Source organism: Oryctolagus cuniculus, chromosome 16, assembly GCF_964237555.1.
Source record: "Oryctolagus cuniculus chromosome 16, mOryCun1.1, whole genome shotgun sequence".
Lineage (NCBI taxonomy): Eukaryota > Metazoa > Chordata > Mammalia > Lagomorpha > Leporidae > Oryctolagus > Oryctolagus cuniculus.
Genome location: NC_091447.1, coordinates 2,488,042 through 2,508,037, shown reverse-complemented (window position 1 = coordinate 2,508,037; position 19,996 = coordinate 2,488,042). Strand labels below are relative to the sequence as shown.

The following is a 19,996-nucleotide window of genomic DNA, read 5'->3' as shown; positions in this document are numbered from 1 at the left end:
GGGTAAATTTAACCAAGAATGGGAAATATCTCTACAATTAAAATTATAAAGCAATAAGGAAAGAAAGAGAAAGATGAAACAAAAAATGGAAAAATCTTCCATGTTCATTAATTGAAAGAGTTAATATCATCAAAATGTCCATACTACCCAATTCCTAGATTCAATGTAATCCCAATCATAACATCAAAGATATTCTTCTCATATCTGGAAACAACAACCCTAAAATTCATATGGAAAAATGAGACCATGAATATAAAGCAATCCTAAACAATGAAAATAAAGCTTCAAGCATCACAATACTGGATTTCAAGACAAATTCTAGGACAGCTATAATCAAAACAGGTTGTTACTGGTACAAAAATAAACATGTTGACCAATGGAACAGAATAAAAACCCCAGAAATTAATCTACAGCTAACTAATCTTTGACAGATGAGTTAAATCTGTCCCTGGAGATTGAACTGTGTCTTTAATAAATGGTTTTTGGGAACATGGGATCTTTGCAAGCAGAAGTATGAAACCAGGCTCCTACCTTACACCCTATATAAAAATGAACTGCAGTTCATCAGGGATCTAGACCTAAAATATTCAGCTATCAGACTACTAGAAGAAAACATAGGAGAAACACTGCAAATATTGGCATAGGCAACAAATTCTCAATAAGACACCATAGACATAGGCAATTCAAGTAAAAATAGACAAATGGGATTACATCAAGCTACAAAGCTTCTGGACAGCAAATGAAACACTCAAAAAAGTTGAGTAAACACTCAAGTGACAGAATGGGAGGAAAATATTTGCAAACTATACATCTGATAAAGGATCAATGTCCAGGATATATAAAGAGCTCAGGAAACTCAAAAACAACAAGAAAAAATCTAGTTATGAAATGAGATAAGAAAATGAACAGGCACTTTTCAAAGGATGAAGTACTAATGGCAGTAGACACAGGAAAAGATGCTCAGAAACACAAGCCATCAAGAAAATGCATGTAAAAACCACATTGAGGCTTCACCTCAACCAATTAGAATAGCTATCATCCAAAAGTCAAGTATAGCAAATACCGGTGAGGATGTGAGGAAATTGGTACCCTGATACACTGTATGTAAACTAGCAAAACAATTATGGAAGACAATATAGACATTCCTCAGAAATCTGAAAATAGATTTATCATATGACCCTGCCATCTCACATCAGAATTGACCCAAAGGAAATGCATTATGCATATGAAAGACTTATTTGTAACCTCGTGTTTATAGCAGCTCAACTCAGAATAGCAAAGGTATGGAATCAACCTGGATGCCCATCAACTGATGACTGGATAAAGACATTGTGGTATACATAAACAATGGAATACCACTCAGCCATAAAAGAATGAAATCCTGACTTCTGCAACAAAATTAATGCAATTGAAGATCATCATGCTTAATGAAATAAGTGAGTTTGAAAAAGACAAATGTCATTTTTTAATTTGTCACAACTAATATACAGAGTACAAAAATTATGAAAAAAATTGTTATATCAATATATAATTTGAACATAGTGATGATTCACTTACATTCACAAGTTATATATGAATTGCACATAAATCTGAGAGTACTTAACAAGTTTCATGGAAAAACAGAATTAAAAGGCAAGTTTATTTTAGTGCAAAAATTCTAAAATGCATAGTTTTCTCACAATATACATTTTCATGAACTTTTTGAACCCCTCTCATATGTATGTTTCAAAAAATTTCACCAAAATGAGCTTATATTGTAATTCCATTTTCTATTAACTTTTTCAATTGCCCTTGTATACACTATTTAAAAGGTACTTATTAGTATGTGCTATCAGAGAAAATACTGTATCTGTATTAGACCATTGCCATTGCTGTAACAAAACTCCCAAGGCTGGCAGCTTTATTATAAGGAAAAGAGATTTATTTAGCTCACAGTTTGAGAAGTTCAAGGGCATGGCACCAGCATAGCTGAGCTCTAGTTATGACTTCATGACAGAATCATTGTGAAAGGTATGTGAAAGAAATCGTATCATAAGATAGGAAACTAGTGCACCAGAGATGACAAGGTTCCATGAGAATTACATTAATTGCCTTCAAGGGTTATATTCCCATGACCTCTTATGAGGCTCCACCATCTCTCTCTTTTTTGAAGATTTATTTACTTATTGTTTGAAAGACTGGCAGAAGGATGGAGAGTTGTGGGAAATAGAGAGAGATACAGGGAAGGATATGAAAAGAGATACAGATTTTTCATCTGCAGGTTCACTCCCCAAATGACCACAATAGCCAGGTCTTGGCCTAGCTGTAGTCAGGTTCCAGATTCCATCCAGGTCTCCTATAAGTGTGGCAGGGGCCCAGGTTCTTCAAAAATCTTCCCCTTCCCTTCCTTCCCAGGCACATTATCAAGAAGATGAATTTAAAGCATAGTAGCTGGGATTCAAATTAGCGCTGATATGAGATGGCAAACTGGGCCACCACAATGCTGGTCCCATAGGCTCCAATATCTCCTAACATTGCCTCACTGATGAATATGCTTCCCACACATGAATGCTCAGAGGACACACTCAAAGCATATCCAATTCATAGCAGCATCTACAAAGACAAGATGCTTGAAGAAGGAAAGATTAAAACCTAACTCCCTGGCCTGAAGCTCTGGCATCACATAGGGTGCTAGTTCAAGACCTGGCTGCTCCACTTCCAATACAACTCTCTGCTATGGCCTGGGAAAGCAGTAGACGATGGCCCAAGCCTTTGGGCCCCTGCACCCACATGGGAGTCCAGGAAGAAGCACCTGGCTCCTGGCTTTGGATCGGCACAGCGCCTGCCGTAGTGGCCATTTGCGGGGGTGAACCAACGGAAGCAAGACCTTTCTTTCTGTCTCTCTCTGTCTGTAACTCTACCTGTCAAATAAATAAATAAAAATCTTTAAAAAATTAAAAAAAAGTATTAGCTACTATAAGATTATGAAGAAATGTCTTCAAATTTTGATTTATAGAATTCTCACCCTACACAATAAGTACAAGTGCAATAAACACACTGCAAGATAGCTTAGACATTGAACATTTACCATAAAAGAGCTGTTTCAGAGAGAAGGTCAGCAAATATAGGAAATACAAAATAAGGACTTGGGATACAATCCTTCAAGCAATTCTACAATCCAGACTAGAAGTTAAAAAAATGAGAGCCGTGAAAGATACTACATTATGTCTGTGCATTTAGAAAAAAATATTGCCAGGATTTTGATATATTTGTTCTAGCATTTGGGAAAAAGTAGCAATAGTGACACACTCAAGACAAAGTAAATGTAAATATAAAACAAGGCTATTAAATTCAAGATAAACAAAAACTTGTGTGAAAATCTACTTGGCAAAATCTTGTGTGTGTATAATATAAATCAACATGTAAATACTAAATGTTTTCATCATTAATTATGATACAACAATATTGGGAAGTGAGTCAGGGAGAAGGCAAAGAATGGGACATGCTTGCTTTAAATGAATTATGACTTTTTATCAGTAAACAAATTAATTATTTAACCATTAAAATGTCTGATCTTTTAGTGAAAAGAGTCAAAATAAATATTTTCTTATCCAAGAGTGACTGAGGAAGAGTGACTTGGTCTCATCCCAGACTTCATAACCAAAGGCAGCAAACTCAGTGAAACTTGCAAGTGCAAGAAGGAAAAAATGCATATGTACATATGTATGATTTAATTCCTTTGCATATTACTATGGAGCCTTGCTCATTTCAACATTTTGGAATGGGTCCACGTATACATCCTTGTTTTTGAAAATTTATTAATTCTATTTGAAAGGCAGAGTTACAAGGAGAGGAAGAGGGGTGGGGGAGGGGGAGAGAGCATCTTCTATTTGCTGGTCCACTCCCCAGATGGCCAAAAAGGCCAGAGCTGCACTGATCTGAAGGCAGGAGCCAGAAGCTCTGGGTCTCCCATGTGGGTGCAGGGACCCAAGAACTTGGGCCATCTTCCACTGCTTTCCCAGGCGCATTAGCAGAGAGCTAGATCAGAAGTGGAGCAGCTGGGACTTGAACCAGAACCACAAGCAGCGGCCTTACCCACCACGCCACAGCGCCGACCCCCATGTATACATTCTTATAATTCTAGCATCCGCAAATAATGACAAATTCACCTCTCTCTTTCCCAATTTTGCCACACTCTCCATCTTGAGGGTGCGTCTAACCAGCCATTAGTTAATCAAAATGTCATGGCCAATGTTAGATGGCATCCCTAGTGGAAAACCACAATCAGAAGCACTGGCTATGGACACCACCCTGCTCAGGGCACAGACCGAGTCATGAAAAAGCAGTCTCAGGTGCTGCATTCCTGTGAGTCTCCCTTCACTCCCTCTCCGAGCATGCATGTGGGAATCTGGGACACAGATGCTGCAGATGCTGTGTTCTTCCAGGGGTTTCATGCATCCACAGCCCCCTCACCTTTTCTTTCTTCAAAGAAGGCTGGTGGAGAGGGGGAGGAGAATCATTGCTGAACATCTGAAAATTTTAAGGTAAGTTTGTGTTTCCTCTTTCAAAACACGAAAAAATATGTTCTTTTGAATTGCCCTACCCGAGGAAGGCATTCCTTTATCTAGCCCCAAGTCTTCCTTCCACAGTGAATGTCACAGGTTCAGAGGACTGATCCCACTCCCCAGTACAACTACCATATCTGTCTATTTAATCATGTATCCATTTTGCAAACCATTCAGTTATTTCTGTTGGCTTTCTTTATTACGCATTTGTATGATATAGAAATACAATCTGCAGGAGAATATTAGATTATTATTTTAGACAGAGATTTGTTAATGATAAACCTACTTGGAATCACACACCACATACTCTTACTCTTCAGCACAGACTTGAATTGGAAAACAAGGTCAAGTAGGAGATAGTCTGACAAGGAATTTGCTTTTTGAGGATTTTAAGAGTATGGATGTATTTGAGCAAAGAACTCTGTTTCAACAAGGATGGAGATTCCCTCCGCCCACTTCATTCAACCCCAATTCATAATGGGACTTTTGTATTACTAGATAGGGAACATGAATATTTCAGGCCATATTTTTGTATGGTGTATGAGAAGCAGTATGATATAATGGCTAATATTAATTGAATACTACTTGTTTTAAAATCATAGTTTTAATTTGAAGGAAGTTTGCAAGGATTACAGTTAAATTGGTTGGTAAGTGGAGAGGAAAAGGGGAGAGCCATATTTACTGAACATCAACTTGGTACCACATTGCCAATTATTTTGCATATATTTACTTATTTTGACTTGAAATGCCACATGCCTACATTGTGATGACTCAGAGAAGAATCCTAATAGAGAAAATGTTTCATTCAGTTGATATGATACAGCAAAGAATGTTCACAAGCACTTGGATGTTAGGTATTTCAGCTCCTTGATTTCCTTGCTTGCTCCTATATTATAAACCTGTTTACTTTGTTCTCTAATAACTGAAAACATATAGAAAGAATTTTATTAATTAATTTAAGGAAGACAAAAGGCTCCAACCTAATCATAGGTTTTATTTGATCCCTGTGCTTACAAGAAGGAAGTATCCATAATCCTCATTTAGTTAATGAGCTGTCCAAGTATATATAACCTTTTAATTTAACAAAGATCAGGATAGCACAGCAAGATTTAAGGTTAATTCACAGACGTTGGCAATAATATCTGGAATCCAGGTGTCTCACAAGTTAAAAAAAATCCAAGGGACATATTTTTAATAACACCAAAATTAGATATTAGCCATAAATATTCACATGCTTTTACTGAACAGGGTAATAAGATTTAGCCTCTGTTAACATTTTCTATTTGTCACTTTATCATATCAGAATTTTTGAACTGGCTTTATGATGTAGAATTTCATTGTGCCTGTTGAGGTTAGGCAGTCTATCACTTCCTTTGGAGAAAATTGTTGACAACATTGTTATTTAAGAAGAATTGCATTCTCCAGTTTAAGTTCTGAAATTTATAGATTCATGTTATTGGTAGTATTTAAATATAATTTGTAGAAAATTTCAAAGAATACAAAAAGAACTTTCTGAATTTAGTGAAATTAGTAAGATCACAGGATTCAAAATTGGTATAATGTGTAATTATTTGTATTGCAATCTGTATAAAATCATATCTCTGCATAAACTGTTGAGAGGAAATGGCATAGAGTCAATTAAATTAATTATTATCTTGCAACCACATAAGAATTATTTAGATGTTACAATATCATAGAAGGAAATTACAAATGGCTGACAAAAAAACTGTATATGGGTGAAATGGTCATTTTTCCATAGAATTATTGTTTATAGCTATTGTATATATTCCCACTAAACTATGGTATTTTTACTTTTTATTTGTTAAACTTATTTGGTGAAGTATTAACTCTTTTTACTATAATGTAAATTTAAAATGTTATTGCAAAAACTAAAAAAAGACAGAAAGAAAGGTAGAAGGATGTAGGGTTGGAGGGAAGGAGAGAGGAAAGGAATATCATTATGATCTTAGACTTGGACCTATAAATTATATTAAATCTGTTAAAATTAATTAAAATAAGAAACAAAATTTGTGTACAAAAGGCAATTACTTTTCATACTAGTTAAAGCTGAAGCTCAAAAAATGGTAACATTTCCAATAACAACCCCAAAAGTGAAGTACCTTAAGGATACAGCTAACAAATTATGGACAAGATCTGTATACAGAAAAGTACAAAATAGTAATTAAAACATTAAAATTTGTATATTTTTATTCATAGATTGGAGCATGCAGAACTTTTAAAATGTAAGTTCTTTTCAATGTGATCTATGGATTTAAGTTAATCTGAAACCAAATAACAGCCATCATTTTAGTAGATTTCAACAAGTTGGTTATATATTTCACTGAAATAATCAATGTTAGCAATGCTTCCCAAAGTTTCCCAGAAAATATGGGAGGGAACCATCTGTGAATCCAATTTTAAACAGATACACAAGGCAAATTAAGATATCAGAAGAACACAACAGACCAATATTTATTTTGAATAAAGTCAGGAATCCTCAACAATATTTTAGGAAATCACATCCACATTGTATATCATCACCATATGGAATTTATCCCTGTATTTTAACACTAAAAATTGATTAACATAAATACTTCAGTCAATACAAAAAATGAATAATACCATGACCATATCAATGGGTGCCAATAAAGCATTTGTAATAAGGTAACACCCATGAGAGAAAACAAAACTTTCAACAAACTGTAAATAAAAGGGAACTTCCTCAAAATTATAAAACATACTGCTAATTAGCTTTCTGCTACCACATTGAAATAACTGAGGAAACTCACAACATAAAGAAAGGTTTATTTGCCCCATGGTTTTGAAGGTACACAGTTCAGGATTGAGTGGGCCTCGCTGGTTCTCCTACAATAATGGCATTCTTGCTGGTGCAGTCCTGAGGCAATGTAGAGCATCAGATGGCAAAAGGGAGTATATGAGTCTATATCGTCTCCTACAAGGCCACCACGATTCACGGCAACTCTACCCTAATGTCTCAATCCAATCCAGACACCTCCTAAAGGTCCCACTTCCAAACACCACAATGGGATTGAGTTCCCACCCTCATGGTTGCATTAAGACTGAGGATCAAGCCTTTTACCCTTGGGACGTTGGAAGATATTCAGTACTCAAACTTAACAGCCAACACCATAGTAGGCATTTATAGAAAAGCTTAAAGCTAACACAATGATTGCGAAAGACTAAACACTTCCCCCTGAGATGAGGACCAAGGACAGAATGCACCCACAAATTTCATTCAACGTTTTGATGGAAGTTCTAAACAGTGAAATAGGGGAAGAAAAAACTGAATTCATATTGGAAAGAAAGAATTAAAACTCTCCTCATTAGCAGGAATCATAATCTTGTAGAAAAACCTGAAGTCATACCTACAAGAATTGATAAACAAGTTCATCAAAGTTAAATACCAACTATGTTTCTAAACAGTGAATAATCTGGAAATGAAATTAAAAATGATTTAAATAAATAGAAAACAGAATAAAATGCATAATAAAATTAAATTCACACAAAACATATAAACACTGAAGAACTACCAAAGATTGCTGAAAGATTGCTGGAATAAATGGAAGGTCTAAATACATGCAGAGATATCCTACATTGTAAATTAAAAAGTCTATATTGTTAAGAAGGTGATATTGTGCAAATTGAGCTGTAGTTTCACTGCCATCCCAATCAAAATATCAGCAGGACTTTTTTCCAGTAATAAACTGAACCTAAAGTTCATATGAATATACACTGGACTCTGATTAGCTGAAGCAATCTTAACAGAACAAAGTTGGAAGTTATATATCTCTGGATTTTAAAATTTACAAGGCCACACTAAATTAAAACTATGGTATAAGCATAAGGAAAGTCATAATTTCCTGGGATGGAATTGAAAATTAGAAACAAACATTTACATTTATGATCAATTGATTTTTGACAAAGGTGCCAGGATAATTTGAAAGTGAAGAGGCATTTTTTCAGTTTTCTGGGAAATTTTTAAATGAATTCATCTTGTTGCTGGCTCTCCTCAAATCACACACTGCAATAATTTTTAGCATATTTCTGTTAATATTTTTACCATAAAATGTGAGGTGGACATAAAAAAGAAATATCCTAAATAAATAATTTTTTTTTTTACTTTAACATGTATTGATTAAAAAAAATAAAGGGGAGGGAAGTTTTCAACGTCATTCAGGATAACTATTTCCTGGTATAAAAAGACATTATTCTCAAACAATAACTTTCTAAAAAAAATACATCATGCAATCCAAGTTTTAAAAAGTTTCACTGAATGTTTCAAACCTCTGGGAACAGATTGTGTAGTAACTATGTTGCCCGGTTTTTGCCTGAATAAACGCTCAATCTTGCAAGTCCAACACAGAGGCGGGATTTGTGGCACAGAGATCTGCTGGTCAGAGGCAAAGCCACCATGTCCAAGGAGGGTTCCCACGAGAAAACACGGGGCTCCACGGAGCCAGTATCACTCCAGGTGCCTCTGCACTCGGGGGAGCAGGTGGCAGCCACGCACCTGGCACAAGGCCCTGCGGGGGCCAGCTCCCTCGCAGAACTCAGCAGGCTCTGTGCTGGAGCATTTTAAAGCCTCGCTTAAAAAAAAAAAGAGAGAGAGAGGGACATCTAGAATTCCATGCATTTGCAGCTGTGAGTAGGACTTGCAACATATGACGTTGTCCCTTTGGAGCCTGTTTCTTGCACTAGTAATGGAAGCACAGATGTGAGAGCTTTGAGAGTTCACTCTAGCTGACCAGCCACGAGTGTCCCATCCCCAGACAAGAACCCACCAGAGCATTTACAAAAGGCGGGAGGACTCAGCACACAGTACAGTCCCCCATGCGTCCCCAACATGGTACATGCTCATCACAACAAAAAGGAACGCCGGCTGCTGTGACTCAAACGTGGTGAATCGCTTGCATCACTGTCAAAGGCATCAACCAGGTTTGGGGATTTGTTAAAAGGTTAAAAATTCATACAAAAACTGCTGTAAATTAAGACAAAGGTAGATTAAAATGTGTCATTGTCTGTCTCTTTAAATAAAGTAATGCTTTCCATAAAAAGCAAAGGTGGGCTTTTGCCTTAATGCTGAACAACACTGGCTCTAGAATTCTGTGCAATTTTGCACAAAAAATACATTCTCTGAGAAAATTGTTTTCCACTTATTGTGAACTTCAATATGACCAAGTTCAAAGGCAAATCACGATAAGAACTGCCATTGTCTTAAATTCTGCAGGTAAGAGTCTCAGACAAGCTGCGGTGGAAAGCACGGTTGAGAAACCCAGCGAAGCACAGGGACACGCCACGGACACTGTGGGTTTGGAGTTGGAGGAAATTGGAGTAAAAAGTTGATTTTGTGTGCCAATACTTTTAGACACTCTAGGAAGACCCAAAATCATGATAGCCGTAGCAGTCTGTGAAAAAGTCACTGTAGCCTGCTGTCGCCGAGTTGCCTCCGTACCCGTAGCTGTCGTACCCGGCGCCAGCGTTCATGTAGCCTCCGTGGTAGGCGCCAAAGCCTCTGCCTCGCCCTCGCCCTCACCCGCGGATGTTCCCTCCTCTGCCCCGGCCTCGAAGGTTGGGGGGCGGGGGCACCTCATAGTGCATGGGGCCTCCCATGCCGAAGCCAGGGTTATGCGGCTTGGCAGCAAACTTCGGCCCGCCTCTGACAGGGACTGGGGCTCTTTTCTTCTTGTTGGCTTCCAGGGCGAGAGGGGCATCAGGGAAAAGCTTCTCCAGGGCTGCCAGGGCAGCGTAGGCCTTTGTCGCCTTTTTGTTGGAGCCAGCACCTTGAAACCTCTGTCCCTCCACCTCCACCTCCATGACAAAGTGCTTGTCGTGGCTGCCCCCGGTCTCGGAGATGAGCTTTTACTTGAGGCCACGTCTCTTCTCGTTCAGCTCCATGACTGGGTTCTTCCCATGCTTAGTCAGGATCGGCCCCTCAGCCGTGGCATCCGTGGGGAAGGCAGCGCTGGGGGTGGACACGGCTTCCACCACAGGAGGTGGGGCCACCACTGCAGGCTTCGACTCGGTCTCCTCGGCCGAGTCCTCCCCCTTGCTGGAGTCCCTGCCCTCGGTGCCCGTGGGCAAGCCCATGTCCTGCAACACCTTGACGGCCACGTGCAGCTTGGCAGTCTTCTTGGACGGCCCTGAGGCCTCGAAGGAATTGCCATCCACCTCCACAGACATGGTGAAGATGGGCGCGTGCACGGGGCCGGTCTGCGAGACCAGCCTGTACTGCAGCCCCGGCTTCAGCTGGTTCAGCTGCATCAGCGCGTTCATGGCCTGCGGCGGCTCAGCCTTCTCCTCTTTCTTCTGAATCTTCTTTTTGCTGGGCGACTTCTCCTCCCCATCCTCTTCCATTGGGCGCTTCATGGGGGTGATGGCGTAGGTGGTGCTGGGGGGGATTTGAACGATGTAGTCCACGGGGTTTTCGTTCTTTGGTTACTTGGGCATCTTGGAAGGCAGGGGGTCCATGCCCAGGACTTTATGGAGCTGGCCAAATGCTGCAAGCCGCAGTGCATGCTGCGCACTCTGTGTGATATCTTCCCGTTGCTGTCTGTCTAGATGCCCAATAGCATCAGTGGCTTCTTTTTCACAAGGGTCATAAATGCCAGAACCATCTGGCATCACGATGCCTGACGCCAGGCACTCCAGCACCCTCCGCAGGGCCTCGCCGGCACCCATGGGTCTGTTGGCTGTGCCGATGGACTTCTCGCACAGGAGCTCCAGAGGCCATCCTCTGAGAGGACCCCAGGTGGGCACACGGGTGCACAGGTCCCTCAGGACCCGGATGACAATGACACAGAACTTCAGCCCGTTGGCTCTGGCCTGGAACCACTTGGCGTGGCGGAGGGACGCCAAGGCAGCAAGGCATTTCTGCTTGTCCAGAACGTCCGGGGGGTCGTTGACTGATAGCGTTTCTCCAGCTAATACTTTCTCCATCTCTTCTCTGACCACGGGGGAGGTCAGGTGGATAGTCAAGGACAATGGAGGCTCTTTTGTGTTTTTTATCACAATTGTAGCATCGTCCACAGACTGCAGGATCTCATATTTGTCTTCTGTCACGGCAGTGAGCTGGATGGCCAGGTTGTCAGCCACCTGTCCAAGAGGGCAGCCGTGGGCTTCTCCTTACAGAGCAGCACCAGCTCCAGATCCAGGACCCCTTGAGCAGGAGACCCTTGGCTGCAAGGCCGACCCGCATGACGCCCCGCAGGGTTCTGGTCATGTGCTCCGTCTTCTGCTCCCCAGTCCCTTCTTTGTTCTCGTCCTCAGCCGGCACGTCCACGTTGTCGGCCTCCCCCGAAAAAGCCACGCAGTGAGCACCGGGCTGCGGAGTCCAACTGCAATGGCCAGAAGAGGAGGAGGAGGAGCTGGGGCCAGGGGCGAGCAGGCGGTGCGGGGACACGTGACTGGCCGGAGCCCCGCTAAATAAATAATTTAACTTTAAAGTTTAAAGAATTGAAAGTAGAGCAAGTTAAACCCAACACTAGCAGAAAGAATGACAAAATAATTAGAAATTTTTAAAAATATAGAATAGGAAAATAATAAAAATACAATTAAACCAAAAGTTAATTTTTTGGAAAAGGTCAACAAAGTCAACAAAGCATTACTAGAGTTGTATGAAAAAAGTGAGAACACCCAATATGAGATGTGGGTGATAATAATGTTGCAGTTATCTTAAAAAATCTCTCTCTACATAAGAACATACATCACATAAAAATTGATTTTTTTCTACTGTTTCCAGGGATAATAATTTCACTTCTCCCCCTAGTTTAAATCTCAGTGGAGCTGCAGACTAAATTATTTCAAGCAGAAAACCTCTGTGAATGATTCTGATTGGGGTATATTGGGAGTGGTGGGCTCTGTGGACTCTGGGTGTTCTGTTCCATGCTAGGAGAAGGAATCCCAGCATGCAAATATAACTTTGGAGTTATAAAGGTCATCATGCATTGTCCATACCAGGGGTAACTAAACTTTGTTTTAAATAAAGGGTCATACAGTAAATATTTTAGGTGTTCAGGTCATAAAAATCTCCATTATAAATATTCAACTTGGGTATAGAGCTCTCTGTCATATATTTCAAACAGTGCTGTGATATTAGAGAACTATAGCCACTTGGTGTCACTGGGTATGACTATTTGCATCAAATGATTTAGAAATTCACAAGACTTATTTGAGTTCAAGCATTCTCACTCTTCCTGAGAAAAGTCTACAGTTACATCTCTGAACATCACCAAATCCTGAAATAACAAAGCCATATATTATTTACAAGATTAAAGAAGACATTTTCAACATGAAGTAATTTTTCAATGAACAGGCTAGGGCAGCAAGCCTGTGATGTGGGTAGGTGGCAGTAAGGAAAAGACAGTGACTGATGCAGAATATCTATATTTTCTGAAGATTTCTATCAGTGTATACAAGGGGTTGGCAAATGTTTTTGGTAAAGGGCAATCTCTGAAGCTTTGCATGACACACATAGTCCCTGTTGTTGCACATTATTCCCCTTTTTGTTAAATGATTTTTATTCATATTGTAACTATCATACAGGTAGTACAAAAAGAAGCCATTGTTTCAACCTGGCTTCCAGGCCAAGTACATAGTATTTGCAGTTCACCCACAACTATGAAAGTCAAAAATTTCTATATAATCAGGGATACCTAAAATTATTTATTTCCAGACATGTCAGACTATCTGAATAGGTTTAAAAGAACGCTGCATGTAAAAGGCCTAAAAATTATCAATAAACTGAATAAATATAATTTATTCTATCTTCTTTGCTTTTATAAGGACCAGAAAATAATGACTTGCAATTTTTTTCCTCAAAGGAACTATAAATCTGTTTTAAAAAGTAGAATTTCCATAAAATTAAGTATTTTTCTAAATCTAACTTTTTATTACATTGCTTCATTACAATTTTTTCTTAGTATAATAAGTCCCTTACTACATTGTCGCTCCCCCTCTTCATGGAGGAACGACACTAAGTCCTGCCTAGGCTTCATATCCGAGTCACGGCACCATTATGTCGCTCCCCCTCTTCGTGGAGGAACGACACTAAACCCTGCCTAGGCTTCATATCCGAGTCACGGCACCATTATGTCGCTCCCCCTCTTCGTGGAGGAACGACACAGGACCCTGCGCTGTTCTTCTGTCTGCTCGGCCCTCCCCGGGTTTGCTGCTGGTCCTTCCCGGGTTGGCTACCATCCCTTCCACCTCCGTGGAAGGGCAGTTCCCCCTGGCCACATTCCCCACTTCCGCAGGGGAGCGGCACACCGCCGGCTGGCTCTCTCGGGGGCTGCACAGGTGTTCCTCAGGTAGATGTTCCCCTTAGATGTTCCTGGTGCATGCCGTCTCTCTCCTCCTTTATAGTCCTCCTCCGCCAATCCCAACTCGGCTCCCCACACGCCGAGTACGCTGCTCTCCTCCAATCAGGAGCAGGTCCTGCAGCTTGTCAAGTTGGTGAGAGGCAGCTGTGTAGAAGCTGTTTCCTCCTCTCCCAGCGCCATATTGTGGGAGAGCAGATGCATAGAATAAGTCTTAATTCCAGTAACTCAGTCCAGTCCGGGTTGCTCCCCACACTACATATTTTAAATTTACAACACAGGCTTAGCAATGTATTTCTGCAGTGTTAAATATTTTAAATTATATTTACATTACACAAAATCCTAAAATCACTGACAAACATGCTAGCTAGTCCAAATTCAGATGTGCTGTGCATGCAAAATATATGCCAGATAGCAAACCCTTTATAAAGGAAATTTTTTAAATAGCTTAATAATTATATATTGATTACACTTTGAAATAATATATTGGCTTCAATGCATTAAATAAATCATTAAAATTAATTACATTTTTTACTTTAATGTACTAATAAAATATTTAATTTTATGTACATGCCTTGCATTTTATTCTTTACTTTTTAAATGTGACCATTGGAAAATTTTAAATTACATATGTAGCTCACATTATAATCGCTCTGGACAGTGCTTTTTAAGGTGTTCTTGGGCTCTAAGAGTTTCAGATAACAATGCCCTCCTCCAGCTTCTGTTTCACCTCTGTTCTAGACAGAAGCAGAGTGAGCACACAGGAAATGCTGAATGATTTGGCCAATGCACACCTGGAGAAGAAGGGGGCACACAGTAGTGGCCTGGGATGCAGAGCCCCACCCCTCACTGGAATGGGAGACAACTGTTGAGTGGGGCTAAGAACTTCCAGAATAACAATTGGTAATGTCAATGTAGTATGGAAAAGACAGTTTCAAATAGAAACACCAAGTTATGTGGGTCATTATTCTAGTATTGTAAGCACTGGTCAGTTTTCCTCGGGGGTCATTTACTGGAGAAGCAGAGTTCACAAAAGCTGGAGCTGTGAGTAGAATGTGAAATCATGAGAAAAGAATTGCCTCAGAGCTTCTAAATTTTAAAAGCTTGTTTTACTTTTCTATTCCTACATGCAATTCTTGCCTCCAGTACATGGACAAGCTATGAAAGGTGAGACATAATTTAGACAGATAATGCCCTCCCTAAAACCATGGGGAATCAGCTACACAAGGAATACAGGAATACAGCAGAGTCTCTGGCATGGAAGCAATGCCCAGACACTCTAGCAGGATTCTGGCAGGGGGCTTCCAGCTGGTCCCCAACCTCCTCCTGGATAGAGTGATCTCCACCAGACACTGGGCTATGCACACCCATCATTGGTAGACCCTATTCCCCATTCCCATTTAAACCAGAACTTTCTCTTTTGTCTTACAAATCTGGCTGGCCTCCCAAAACCCGTGGAGAAAAATGGTATAAATAAAAATTGCTCAAGTTTTCTGCAACTTGAATGGCCTGAAGATCTTGAAAATATACAAAGTCCTGGCACCCACTCCCAAGCTCCCTGATTTAATTAGTAACAATTTGATTTAGGAATCAGGGTTATTTAAGCCAGGAACTCCATCCAGGTCTTCTGCATGGATGGCAGGGGCCTGGTACTTGGAAAATTATCTCTGAATCCCAGGCACATTAGAAAAAAGCTTGAGCAGAAACAGGAGATGGGACTTGAACTTATAATCTAATATGTAAATGATTGAACCAGTGGTTCAACCTATGATTCAATTTTAATTGCTAAGTTGAAGCAGACATCAACAAATGGAAGAATCTCTTAAAATTTCAATTCTGAGATTTTAGATTAATTTAAATTTAAATCTTTACATTTGATTAAAATCTATGTAATCTTAAAGAATTATAAACCTTAGCATGTTGATGAGGTTAAATAGTCAATACCTGGCCAAAACTATTTCTTTTAGTCTTCTTGTTGCCATCTTTTATGCAGGCTATTTAATCAATTTTCTTAGTGACTATAACGTGTCCTGTCTACATGCTCATGTAAAAAAATCAATGACAGTTTTTTCTTATATTCCTGATAACAGATTAATGCAGATTTGTGAAATATTTCCATTAAGAAACCTATAAAAGAAAAAATTAAAATGATCCATGGTCACAAATCCAGAGTTACTATTTTAAGTGCATTTTCCCAAAACACTTCTACAAGCATGTTTTGGTATAGTTTTATTTCTGAAAAAAGGGTAATACTAATTGAAAATTTAAATAGTAATGTAAAATTTCAAAAAAAAAAACAATATCTCTAATTTAAAGGAATGCAGTGCTTTCATGGATTTCCCTCACCCAACAAAAGTAATCATTATAAATATATACAGTGATTCTGTATACAATCTGTAGAGATTTTGTTGCTTTGAAGGCCAATGAACGGAATCTGAAGACTTCGTGTCCTGAATCCCTGTTGCAGACCATTTGGGCATCTGGCTCATTTTCCTGCTTGCAAACACCCATTATAATTAACATTTTCACTGCCATGGGACTACAGAACGCTGACAGGCGATAAGTAAGCACTGCCATTTAACAACAATAGCTAACATTGTTTATGGACTCACTATGTATCAGGTTCTTTTCTGAAGTTTACAAATAACCCATGAAGTATATACAATTAGAATTCTGACTCTATGCATATTGGAACTGTGACAGAGAGACTGTAAAACCTCACTCAGATTTAAGTGGCAGTGAGGACTCAAATCCTCTTAATGTAGCTAAACATTCTCCACCAGTACGCTACACACCTCTCTCATTCTATCTAAAGATGTATCCCAAACAAATTCTGGTGCCAGTCCTCAAACCACATCTGGCTGATTCCAGAAAGTTCCATTCATGGGTTCCCTGGGTGGGGTGGGGAGTGAGGGGTGGCAACTCCATTTTTACCGGGAAATCATTAATGATATCTAAACCCTAACCTGCTTACCAAACAAATGACAGTCAAAGACAAAGCATGGTCCATGAGCTTCGGCGGTGTATTTCCCTATCAGAACCCACAGCACGCAGTGGCCTGTAGGACCAAGTGGAGCACTGCAAAGAGGAACGTGTTCTTGAGGCCCCAGGCCATGAAACAAGTAGAGAAATCCCGCTGTCCAAATCACTAAATTATTCTCAACCAGGGCTGTTCAAGAGAATGAAACCAGATGAACGCGTCCTGAAAACCAAGTGCATCTCGTAGAAGCAGACAACATAACCCACTCGGGACAGCTGAGAGAGGTGTGGCCGCGGTTCCTTCTGCATCAGGGGACTTCGTTCTCTGGCCACCTGCAAGCAGGGGAAGCAAGCAGGGTTCAAGACACGTGAGGCTTTTCTGGCCCGGCCCCAGCTGGTCCCACTGGAGGCACGAATCTGCCGTCATCAGATGGGCTTAGAGTGTTCCATACCTGAGCGTGTTCCATATCCCCTCTCCCCAAGAAGCCAGCCGCGCTCCTCTCGCTATGGGACTGGTCAGGGAGATAGATTAGGTCCATGAGCTGCAGGCCACACTTCCCCTGCCTCCACGTACTCCCACCTGTATCCACCCTGCTTTCAAGCCAAAGTGAGGCTGGGAGGCTGCAGGGCTGGGCCGTGTCTCACTGGCCGGATCTCTGACCTGCTCCCTCTCTCCTCCTGGACCCCTGCAACCATGGCTTATGGAGCTCCCCAGCTACCCTTTCTGGTCTGCTCTCCCTGAATAAGGCCCTCATGTCTCTGGTGTTCTTCCCACTTTCTAAATAAACTTAAACCTTACCATACTACACGCAGTGTTTGAGCCTGTGCTTAGGACTTTCTAACTAAAAAATAAAACCCCAATCTATTAATTTTTTTAAATCGTTTCAAGTACAAATGGCCACTGGCACTTTTTTTTTTTTTTGTAGTCTTCTACTTGTTTTTTCCCAGAGAAACCTTTTATTTAAAGCATATAAACTTCACACACTTCATAAATTCAACTTTAGGAACATGGCAATTCCTTCCACACACACTCCCATCTCTCTTGCTCCTCCCACTCCTATTCCCATTCTTTTTTTTTTTTTTTTACTAAGATCTATTGTCAATTGACTTTGAACACATGATTAACTTTATATTAAGAGTTCAACAAATTATATGAAATAAAAAAAAAAAAGTTCCTCAACAGTGGAGACAATGCTGTTCAGCTGATTGCTTCTCAAAGTGTCAGTTTCACCTCTACAGATTCTTTTAGGTGCTCTATTAGTTATCACAGATCAGGGAGAACATGTGGTATTTGCCCCTTTAAGACTGGCTTATTTCACGAATATGATGTTTTCTAGTTTCATCCATTTTGTTGCAAATGACAGGATTTTTCTTTCTTTCTTTTTTTTTTTTTTACTGCTATGTGGTATTCCAGGTGTGTATATCCAATTATTTCCTTATCCAATCTTCAGTTGACAGATTAATTCCATATCTTAGCTATTGTGAACTGAGCTACTCCAGGATATTAATTTTAAGCTAACCTAGCCCTCAACACTCAGCGCAGAGACCCACCCCGCATCTAAGTCCTGGCGTTTTTGCGAGGGCTTTCATTGTAGGACGCCACTTCTGCTTTCCCTCTGGATCCTTAGTCTACAGCGGGTCCTAAAGGTGGCGCAAATGAGACAGAGGGGTGCGGAGCCTCGGGATCTGGGGTTGCCCGCCAGGCTGCACCCGCAAAGCCACCCCTCAGCGTTATGGCCTCACAAGCTTGCGGGAAACTCAGCCTAAAATCCCAGGCCCGCTTTCCCCAACCCTGGCCGATCCAACGCTCCTTTGCCCTCAAAGGCATGGGCCTCTGCCGGGCCAGACTGACTGCAGTGGTCCTCACCTACGCAGGATTCTGGAGCCTGCCTTCTTGAAGGCGACTGCGCAGGCGCGGGGGAAAGGCTTCAATCCCGCGCTCCTCTGCGCTGCCAGGGCCAGGGCCCGGAAGAGGCCTGGTTGAGTAGCCTGTGAGGATAATCTGAGCTGCTCTCTTGTGGGAACTGTGGTCCATAAGCAGAAAGTGGTATATTCGGACTATCCTCTCTTGATTCTCGGCTCCGCAAGCCACCCTCTAGCCTCCAAGCTCCAAGAGACTCCGCCACTTATCCCGGTTAGTGCAGGCGCATAGGGGCCGGCGCGGTCCCGCGAATACTCCGCTTCCCAGGCGCTATGTGTCCCGCGTGGGGGGCGGGTGCCTGGCCGAGTGAGCGCGGGCCTGGGGCCTGTGTGTCCTGCGAAGAGCTGTGGTTGCCAGGCCGTGTGCCCCGCGTGCGTCTGCGGGTGCCAGGCCGAGTGAGCGTGGGTATGGGGCCTGTGTGTCCTGCATGGGGCTGCTGGTGGCAGGCTGACTGGGCGTGGGCACCGGGGCTGCGTTTCCCGCGTGAGCGCGGGCACACTGGGTTCCAGGCTGAGTGAGCGCGGGAACAGGGCCTGTGTTTCCCACGTGGTACTTAGGTCACAGGCCAAGTAAGTGCAGGCAGGGGGACTGCGGGTGCCAGGCTGAGTGAGCGCTGGCACGGAGCTATGTATTTTAGTTGCTATATACGCAGTTGTAAATATTGTCTTCACTGAATCAAACCATCTGCATGACAATGTGCTCTTCTTTCCTTTCTGACCATTGTCATGAATCCCACTAGGTGAGAGGATGTGTATGTATGTAATACCTACCCAGGAAGTGAAATGGCTAGATGTTAAAGATCATTGAATCTAAAATATAAATAATCATATTTTTGAAGGGCATAGTACATAGACAATGAGAGAGAGGGAGGAAGAACTTCCAGTCGCTGATATGCTCTTCAGATAACCTCAACGACTAGCACCGGGCCAGGCCACGGCCAGCAGCCCAGAACTCCCCTCAGGTTGTTCACATGGGTGCTATGGGTCCATGCCCTTGGGCCAGCATCCACTGCCTTTCCTAGTACATAAGGAGGAAACAAGATTTGGAGTGGAGGAAGCAGCCCTCTGTGATATGGGATTTGGGGATCCCAGTAATGCCTGAACTCACGGTGCAGCACCACTTGACCCTTATAATGCTTTTTCACTAGTACACGACACATGATTTTAGCATGAATGCTAACTCCTTTGAACATACACACAATTACTAAAGGAATCCTT

General features: G+C 41.3%; 1 pseudogene; it reads right to left on the bottom strand.

The window, feature by feature from the left end:
• Window positions 1-9,531: 9,531 nt before the first annotated feature.
• LOC100338353 (interleukin enhancer-binding factor 3 pseudogene) lies at window positions 9,532-18,893 on the bottom strand (annotated as a pseudogene).
• Between the last annotated feature and the right edge of the window lie 1,103 nt (window positions 18,894-19,996).